The sequence below is a fragment of the Myxocyprinus asiaticus genome, chromosome 38 (genome assembly GCF_019703515.2).
Source record: "Myxocyprinus asiaticus isolate MX2 ecotype Aquarium Trade chromosome 38, UBuf_Myxa_2, whole genome shotgun sequence".
In the NCBI taxonomy this organism is placed as follows: Eukaryota; Metazoa; Chordata; class Actinopteri; order Cypriniformes; family Catostomidae; genus Myxocyprinus; species Myxocyprinus asiaticus.
In genome coordinates, this window is record NC_059381.1 from 9,906,107 (window position 1) to 9,916,906 (window position 10,800).

The 10,800-nt window shown below is 35.9% G+C and overlaps 1 pseudogene; it reads right to left on the reverse strand.

The window, feature by feature from the left end:
- Positions 1-1,381: 1,381 nt before the first annotated feature.
- On the reverse strand, positions 1,382-5,529 carry LOC127428531 (nicalin-1-like; annotated as a pseudogene).
- Positions 5,530-10,800: the final 5,271 nt, after the last annotated feature.

Consider the following 10,800-nt stretch of genomic DNA (forward strand, 5'->3'; position numbering starts at 1 on the left):
ATTCTCAGAGTGAACATACACTACTCTTTATGAACAGAACTGCATATTTTTTTCCAATTACCTTTTAAGGCATATCAATTCACACAGGATGAGAAAAGTGCAAGTTTGCAAAACTAGTCTCTTTTTGTGTTTCACTCTTTCTAGGCATGAACTGTTCAAAATACACAATGCAGTTGCACTGTTGTTGTTTTAATTAAAATAGATATAAGAAACAAGGTTTCCAACTTTTCTGAACACAAAAGAAACTGTGACGTCTTTTTCTGTAACATAGAATCACAGAACAAATTATACTAATAATCTCATTTTAAAACAGTGTAGATTTGTACAACTGGACTTATTTAAAAACAATCTCATATTAAAACAGCAGTGTAGACTTGTGCGACTGGACTCTGTTTGACAGCTTTGAAGCATCCTGCTCCAAGAGAAGTTTCTGAAATACCTCAAAGGTATACTTTAGATGCCTGGGATATTGGAGGTTCAGTGCATAGGTCAAACCAAGGAGGACACAGCAAGCCCTGGGAACACCTTCAAGGCCTGTAAGAACTTTCACGCCCTCGATAACGATTCCAGTGATTCTTTGTCAAATGAAGTTCCCACATGGATTGCGTAATAGACAATTTCTAGGTAGCCAGCTATACAGCCACCCAAAAATAGGTCAAAGGCAGCAGACTTCAACCTAAATGGGAATAAAAAAAGTCAACCTGGTCTCAGAGAATCCCTATTATCTACATCAAAACACTTTTATTATAGTGCATGAGCTGTAAGGTGATAAATTTCAATGTTTGCATTATAAAACTACAGTTACAAGCTTGTTGTGTGGTAACTCAATTAATAGAGCATTGCACTTGTGATGCAAAGGACCGGGGTATGAGTCCTGAAGAGCGTGCGAGTCGACGCTTGAGCCGAAATTGATATAGAAGCACCACAAAATGATGTGGTTGCTTCAGCAATTGCTTTATCTCATCTCACGTTTGCTTTTTATGACACTATCATTTTGGTTTAGGTTTAAGGTTTAGTGTAGGGAGGTAGGTTTTGTTGATTTAAAACTCAATAGAGCATTAACTTTAAAAACCTCATCTGTTTGGGAGACAATTTTAGTTGCTTTTAGGTCCTTTTCGGTCAACCCATCTTTTCCAACCACTTGTCATACAGGGACCACTTTTCACAATCCAATCTATTCCCAATAATCAGTTAAGTAAAGTCAGGCCCTACATTGTTTTGTATTGAATAACCCATCTCATTTGGAAATAAGTAACATGCATTACAGAAATAAAATGGGTTGTGAATGCCATTTTAAGCTTTGCTTCAAAACCAGCCAATTACATGAATCATTCACCTGTACATCTTCATTGGTTAACTCGTTTGATCAAAGAAGGTGATTTCAGGATCCCTATAAAATTCAGACAAAACACAGGCTTAGTGTGTTTATATCTCTGTGTATGTGTACATCCTCTATTGGGCATGTCTATTTGCTATCCAAATTAGCAGATTAGCATTCACCAAACTTGAACTTTAATTCATGTGGGACACAAAGTAAAGTGTGACCACACATTGACAATGTTAGTACAGTGTTTTTTTTTTTTTTTTTTTTTTTTTTGGACATGTATTCCTTGAATTACTTTAGTGTGTCATGTAAATACCATGGTATGTGAAATATGGTAATCTTTAAGTACTTTCACTGTACCGTGGTTCAATTACATTACTTTTTTGTAAGGGTATGATATCATCAAGTCAATGGACCTTAATCAGATTAGCATCATATTTGATTTTTTAATTAGTGTTGATCACTCAACTGACCTAAACATTTTCAGTAGACAAAAAAGTTTCACAAAAGTTGAGAAAATTAATTTTGTTTTAGGATCTTTATACAGCTTTATACAGTGCATGTCATTGAAGAGACTGGAAGTCTATCCCTTACAGCCTTGTTTGCATTCACGTCAAAAATTAAATATAGTACTACTCTAACTTAGGTCTGTGGCCATTGATTTAGTCACATAAACTGAACAACAGCATGAAAGAAAAGAAAATTATGATTATTACCCAGCTGCCCTTGAAACCCTGCATGTCTTTAGGAGACACAAAAAAAGACAGTTCATATAATAAGGTAGGTTGGATGAAGAGAAAAATATAGTTTGTGTGTGTTTGTCAAGGTTACTGTGCAGGTTCAAATTGTCTAGACAGTCCAAATGTTTGCCTCACCTTGTCTGAAAGATTGTAAATTAATCTTGCCAAGGACTCTGCAACAATAACAGTGTTCCTCTTGAGTTTCCTGATATCCATCTGTGTCCTACATACTCAAGAAAAGCATTTATGGTAAATGGTGGATCTGTCTTTGACTTCAAGACCCAAGTCTACCTGCTAGTGTACTTCTTAGAGTTGAGAAAATGAACTTTTAGTAAACACATTTACATTCTTTTTTTTTTCCTTTTTTCTTTTTGATTTTTTTGTGAAAACGGACCAAAATATTAATGACTTACATTGCAATTGAGGAATTTTCCAGTTGTTTGTGATTTCTGGAAACCATTTTGATTCAGACTGATTCACTAATGACCATTTTGACCAATTTACTGAAAATAAGTTCTACTTACACAAGCTAATAAGAGCAATATTTAGGTGATATTTTTTATACTTTAGAGCAGAGCATAACCAGAAAAATGTATATTCACTACTGAAATCTCCATTGCTTTTCTATTACTTTTAAGGTTTTATTAATTTGCATGATTTTTCTAAGAAAACAGATTTTTTAAATTCCCTGATATTTCCAGGCTTTCTATGACCTTGGGAACCTTATGCACAAAACAGATCTTTGGCCAATCAAATGGTCCCACCCAAATTTCCTTTATTTATAGTAAGTACACTCATCAAGCAATTTCAAGGGGTCTTTCAAATCGTATCCTGAAATATTTGATGTAACAGAGCTGCACATCTAAAGTAATCTAAAACAAATTTATAGAGAACTTCAGTTACACTTTTTTTTAGTGGTCTAAAGTGATTTGACATTGGTAGGATTTGGTGGGTTTCTTTCACATGGTGTCCAGGATAGACCCTCCCAGCTCAGATTTGGGGTTCTGACAGTGTAAATCCTGGGATACGTTTCATTCCATAGCGCTCATGTTCCCAAGCCACTGTGGTTTCCTGCAGGTTGATCTTCTTATGGACAGCTCCATATCTCACCCAGGGGATGATCTGGAAACACAGAAAAGATTGGTATAGGCTTGTGGGAAGGATCAAATGAAAATCACAGTTCAGGTTCAAAGCAGGATACATAGTTTGACTTCTAACCCATAAATAATCCAACCTAACCTGTTCCAACTGCTGAATGAAGTCATATTGAGGGGTTCCAGGCTGAGGTGATTGTGAAACATGCAGAAAAGGCTAATCTCCGGTGCCAAGAGAGTCCACTCATAGAATGAATGCCACATTGTCACGCAAAAGACTGGATTCTGCAAAGGAGCCTTAAATAACAAATGTAATCAAGGTTCTGGGTTTTGTTTTTTTAAATGGCTATTGTGTGGTTTGAAAATACATTACTGTGATATTATCATGCAATAGTTCCGGTTACTGAATGAGACATCAAATAATTGTTTTTAGAAACTAAGATTGTTTCCATCATCAAGAAAACATGAGAAATATCTTTAAATCAGCTTAAAGAGAGTGAAGGGGGCCATTAATGAAGGTGACGTACCGGTGCAAGACCAAATGTGTCATAATGGGCCGTAATTACAATAGGGGTCTTCTCCAGTTTATTTGACTGACAGGTTTAATTACAGTATAGCTCAACACTATTACATTCTACCAAAAAGGATAGAGTTGCTGCGTGAGGCCAGCTGCCATACTCACCTCTAAAGTAACGATGGTGGTATCAGTAATTGGCTCGATGGGGGAGTTGTTGCTCACTAATTTTTGAAACACTGTTGCAGTTACTGTACAATGGAGAACTGACATAGAGTAAAATAAATAAAGTCAAAGGAATAGTTCACTAAATAATTACGATTCTGGCATGTTCCAAACCCATATGACTTCCTTTCTTCCATGAAAAAAAAAAAAAAAAGATTTTAAGCAAAATTATAGTCTCAGTCACCATTCATTTTTATTGCATCTTTTTGCCATACAATAAAAGTGAATGGTGATTAACACTAACATTCTGCCTAACTTCTCCTTTTGTGTTCCACAGAAGAAAGTAATTCAGGTTTGGAACAACATGAGGGTGAGTAAATGATGATGACATAATTTTCATTTTTGGGTGAACTTCAATTTCTGACAATAATTCTCATATACCAGTGTGATAGACTAAACACAATGGTAAATATGGGTGCTTTTGGTATTTACAGATAAAACTTGAAAGTACCCCCTCTCATCTCTCACTAACGCAGAGGCAGACTTGGTGGCTGCAGCTTGATTGAGCTCCTCATACACGCAGAGCAGCTGGTCGTCTTCTGGGACCACATACACAGGCATTAGAGTTTCCTTCTGTAAGATCTGAGATTCAGTCACCATGAAGCCCTGGGGATGGTGGGGGAAATTTTCTGACCTTTAGCTAACCAGGTTGGGGAATTGAGAGGTATCTAAGCAATCTACTTTCATAATCACAAATAACCTTTGTCCAAATACCCCCATATATAACATGCTTCGCTGTATATAAATATTTCATGAGTGACCTGCACTATATCCTCTGGTACAGCAGAAATGTTTTGGGGGAGCAGGATTAACATAGCTGCTGCATTCTGTCTTTTGGCCTCCAGGTAGCGCTCTGTGGTAAAATCAGGCAGCTTCATGATCACACAGCAACAAGTCAGACTTGTGTCTGCAGCCCTGCCACCACAATAGCTCCATGGCAACCTGAGTGTCAAAGGTCAGGATGAAAAGGTCCAGTTGTGTGACTTATGTCCCACCACACCAGTAAGGAAAAAAAAGAATAGAGCCAAACTGGCTGGTCCACCATCTTCCTTTATAAGATGAGATCAAGTGCTTGAAGGGATAGTTCAACCAAAAATGAAAATTCTGTCATAATTTACTCACCCACCCCCGTGATGTTCCAAACCCATATTACTTTTTTCTTCTTCTGTGGAACACAAAAGGTGTTACGCAGAATGTTAGCTTCAGTCACCATTCACTTCCATTGCTTTTTTTGTCCTTTCTATGAAAGTGAATGGTGACTTAGACTGAACATTTTGAATGATAACTCCTTTTGTGTCATATGGGTTTGTGTCAAGGGGTGAGTATAAATTACGACAGAATTTTCATTTTTGGGTTAACTGTCACTGAAATTTTAAGTCATAATCATAATACAAATAATGCATTTAAGACTTGTTGTAATTACATCTGTGTAGACTTGCACATTTCAATTAAAAGTATCAAGTTTAATGATAACAACATGGGATTTTTCTCCAGTGGATTACATTTTAAAACATTTTTCCCTTCCATAAGGAACCTTCCAAGCATGTTACCATATTTGTCCTGATGTAAGTTGTACTGTTGCATCCTGTAGGCTTTGAACTCATAGGAGGATGTTGCAGGCAGGGCAGACATCAAAATGTGTTTTATCGGTATGTCCTTAGAATAGCACCAGTCAACACAGTTAAAATGCAAAATTTAAAACAAATTATACATTATTAGACAATAATCAGCTATATAGAAACATAACTGAAACATTGGTTGCATGATTTAAAAGATGGAGGTTATATATTAATTGTTGAGTAGTTGAGCAGGTGTGGTGCAAATGGTTTTGTTATTATAACCCTGCAAAACAAAATACATTTTGAAAGATAAAGTTAAATATTAAATATATTAGATATTAAATATGCATATTTAACCTATTTAGTATTGTAAGATAATATATACAGTATACACTGGCAGCCAAAAGTTTGGAATAATGTACAGATTTTGCTCTATGGAAAAAATTTGGTACTTTTATTCACGAAAGAAGCATTCAGCTGATCACAATGTATAGTCAGGACATTAATAATGTGAACAATTACTATTACAGTTTGGGGGGAAAAAATCAGAATTTCTTAAACTACTTCAAAGAGTTCTTATCAAAAAATCCTCCACGTGCACCAATGACAGCTTTGCAGATCCTTGGCATTCTAGCTGTCAGTTTGTCCAGATACTCAGGTGACATTTCACCCCAGGCTTCCTGTAGCACTTGCCATAGATGTGGCTGTCTTGTCGGGCACTTCCCACGCACCTTACAGTCTAGCTGATCCCACAAAAGCTCAATGGGGTTAAGATCCATAACACTCTTTTCCAATAATCTGTTGTCCAATGTCCATGTTTCTTTTCCCACTCTAATCTTTTCTTTTTGTTTTTCTGTTTCAAAAGTGGCTTTTTCTTTGCAATTCTTCCCATAAGGCCTGCACCCCTGAGTCTTCTCTTTACTGTTGTACATGAAACTGGTGTTGAGCAGGTAGAATTCAATGAAGCTGTCAGCTGAGGACATGTGAGGCGTCTATTTCTCAAACTAGAGACTCTGATGTACTTATCCTCTTGTTTAGTTGTACATCTGGCCTTCCACATCTCTTTCTGTCCTTATTAGAGCCAGTTGTCCTTTGTCTTTGAAGACTGTAGTGTACACCTTTGTATGAAATATTTAGTTTTTTGGCAGTTTCAAGCATTGTATAGCCTTCATTCCTCAAAACAATGATTGACTGATGAGTTTCTAGAGTTTCTTTTTTGCCATTTTTGACCTAATATTGAACTTTAGACATGCCAGTCTATTGCATACTGTGGCAAGTCAAAAACAAACACAAAGACAATGTTAAGCTTCATTTAACGGACCAAATAGCTTTCAACTGTGTTTGATATATTGGCAAGTGATTTTCTAGTACCAAATTAGTAATTTAGCATGATTACTCAAGGATAAAGTGTTGGAGTGATGGCTGCTGGAAATGGGGCCTGTCTAGGTTTGATCAAAAATTACTTTTTTCAAATAGTGATGGTGCTGTTTTTTTACATCAGTAATGTCCTGACTATACTTTGTGATCAGTTGGATGCCATTTTGGTGAATTAAAGTACCAATTTCCTTCTGAAACAGTTAAATCTGTACATTATTCCAAACTTTTGGCCGCCAGTGTATATATATATATATATATATATATATATATTCCTGATTTCTTCTATTTTTGTGTATTTTTCATACTTAATTGTTTTAGAACTTCAATATATAATATATATATATTGAAGCAAAATAGTTATCCAACACCTATATCATCCATGTGAAAAACTAACTTCTCTCTTAAACTTAATAGCTGGTTTTGCCGCCTTTAGCAGCAACAACTGCAACCAAATGCTTCCATTAACTGGAGATCAGTCTTTCACAATGCTGTGGTGGAATTTTGGCCCACTCTTCTTTGCAGAACTGCTTTAGTTCAGACACATTGGAAGGTTTTCGAGCATGAACTGCCTGTTTAAGGTCCTACCACAGCATCTCAATCGGTTTCAAGTCAGGACTTTGACTAGGCCACTCTAAAACTTTAATTTAGCTTTTTTCGAGCCATTCAGAGGTGGACTTACTCATATGCTTTGGATCATTGTCTTGCTGCATAATCCAGTTGCGCTTGAGCTTCAACTCATGGACTGATGACCGGAGGTTCTCCTTTAGGATCTTCTGGTAGAGAGCAGAATTCATATTTCCCTCAATTATTGCAAGTCGCCCTGGCCCTGAAGCAGCAAAGCATCCCCACTCCATCACACAACCACCACCATGCTTGACCGTAGGTATGATGTTCTTTTTGTGGAATTCTGTGTTTGATTTACACCAGACGTAACAGGACCCCTGTCTTCCAAACAGTTCCACTTTTGTTTCTCATCAGTCCACAGAACAGTCTCCCAAAAGGTTTGAGGATCATCAAGGTGTGTTCTGGCAAAATTCAGACAAGTATTAATGTTATTCTGGGTTAGCAGTGGTTTTCACTCTTCCATAGATGGGATTTTTGGCCAGTGTCTTTCTGATAGTGGAGTCATGAACAGTGACCTTTATTGATGCTGCCTAATATATCCCACCCCTTGACAGGTGCCATTGTCATGAGATAATCGATGTTATTCACTTTACCTGTCAGTGGTTTTAATGTTGTGGCTGATCAGTGTATATACTGTATATATATATATATATATATATATACATTTGAAATATATTACAATATTTAAAAGGTTAAATATAGGCTTACATATTTAAAATACATTTCAATACTAATTGAGTGTTATCTTACAAAAATGTAAGTATTACACATTGCCAGGACAGTTCACAATAAACATAAAACAGATTTGCCTAGAAAGATACTATAAATTTTGTGTGTAGCACTAAAGTTTGGGTGACATTTAAATAATTAATTAACTCTTGCTAAATATTGAAACAATATAACAGGCAGGGGGCCACAGGTAAGCCTAGTACACCATCTGGCCCAGAAAGGATAAAGCCAGGCTAATCAGTTCTTTCCTCCAATCCCAGGCAACCTACAGCACGTCTTCACCCCTCTTTCTTAGTTGTTACAACTTCCTGTTATGTCACTGACATATATACTGTATGTAAATCCCAAAATCTAAGTATACCAGAAGGATTATGGATGAAGATAGGTGACACTGGCAGGAAACAGGGGAGAGTGAATATTTTAAGCACGTACCCTAAAGCAGGGGTGAGAAACCTTTTACTTATCAAGGGCCATTCGAGTATTTACAAAATTATTCACGGCCATACAATCGATTGCAATTTCTGCTTGTGGGTTAAAAAATAATGTGCAGGTGCATTCTGTACATTATACAGTATTTTGCATTATTATTTTTTAATAATTATTTAAATGGTTTATTTACAGTTAACAGAATAAAGGCCATTTTTATGCTTATAAAATTAATTCTTGAATGGCACCGGGGGGCAGTTAAATTGGTCTTGCGGGTCTTATTCAACCCTAAAGCCGGACGTTCCTCACCACAGCCCTAAAGTCTCGAAGGCCTAAATACCAAACTTTTATTTTCGCCAGAAATTGTAATAAATAAATAAATAAATATATTGACAGCTTGCCCCAACATGACATTTGTGAAAAACACCATTATCCTGAAAACACAGTTCAAATCTATCTTGACCCTTTCCTGAATGTATGCCAGTGTGTTTTTATTGTATTCACTTGCTTACCCAACAGCTTTATTACAAAAATATTTTAAAAAAATAATTGTAATTTATGACCATTTTGAACTAGGTGTTTGAAATCAATGTACAAATCCACAGCTAGAGACAACATGCATTTTTGTAACTGGACTTCTAACTCAAAACCTTAAAGATACTGAGATATTTCCCATGTGACAACCAGCCCCGGTCTCCCATATATATATGCATAAAAAACAAAACACAAGTCAGTTGCGATTGTATTTTCCAGATGTATTTACTGATATTCTTCACTATACAGAACAATAACATTGTTAAATACTGGTATGGAAACAGTTTTTAGGTATTTTACAATGATATTTATTGACAGAATGGCAAATAAAATGTAAGAAAGAAAATAAAACAAACCTTAAAAAAAAAAAAAAAAAATCCCATTGATATCAATAATTTAAAAATATATCACTGGCAATAAATAACATGACCCACTGTATAGCTAATTCAGTGTAGTAACAGAGAGTGGAGAATGATTCAGGCATTACACAATCTTTACCCAAAGCAGATACACAGTGTTGTAAATGACTGACGTCCTTATTCAACACACACAGATGCAGGAATCGGTCAGTCCTATGGTTCGTCTACAAGTACTATGACAGTTTAGAGAGTGAAAAAGTCAGGGAAGAGGCAAATTCTCCATTTTCATATCTATATGGTGAGCTTATAGAACAGGCATTGTGTAGGTTCTCTGTTGCTACAATAAGATCTCTAAAATACTGAAACAGTGTGGTATGGCAATGTAGTATGAAATATTTGCCAATATATCAATACAGCAATGAAACAAATCGTAACTATTTGGGGAACATAGAAGCAAGGAAAAGTTTACCAAAAAAATGACAATTCTGTCATCATTTACTCACCCCAATGTTGTTCCAAACCCTATGATGTTCTTTTTTTCAGTGAAATACAAAAGGAAATGTTAGGCAGAATGCCTCAGTCACCATTCACTTTCAATGTACGGAAAAAAAAAACTGAGCCTAACATACCCTTTTCACAGAATAAAGTCAGTCATACAGATTTGAAACAACATGAGTGAGAATAAATGATATCAAAATTCATAACTCAGGTTTATAAAAAATATATTATTATATTTTTACATTGTGATTTTCCTTTATACATTCTCCTAATGTAGTACATCAAATGAAACCTTGAGTGTTACTAGTTTGGTACTTGTTTAAGGGGCATTGAATTACAGCTGGCAGTGGCAATGAGGTGGCGATCTGCACATTAGATGATAAAGTGCACTGAAAGCTTTACAAAATATACAACGGCAAATGAATAAATTCTCTGAATGAAAAATGTCTCATACTGTACAGTTGCATGACCAACATAAAACACATATATTGCAAAGATCTACAGTACAATCTTCAAATGTAATGTAACAGCATTCACTGTTGCTCTCATAAGAACAGGTGCTTAAAGTGATAGTTCACCCAAAAATTCTCTCATTCTTTACTGACCCTCATACCATCCCAGATGTGTATGCCTTTCTTTCTTCTGCTGAACACAAACGAAGATTTTCTGAGAACAGTTCAGCTCTGTGGGTGCTTTCAATGCAAATGAATGGCTGCCAGAACTTTGAACCATATAAAGGCAGCATAAAAGTAAATCTTACGACTCCAGTGGTTTAATCCATATCTTCAGAAGAAATA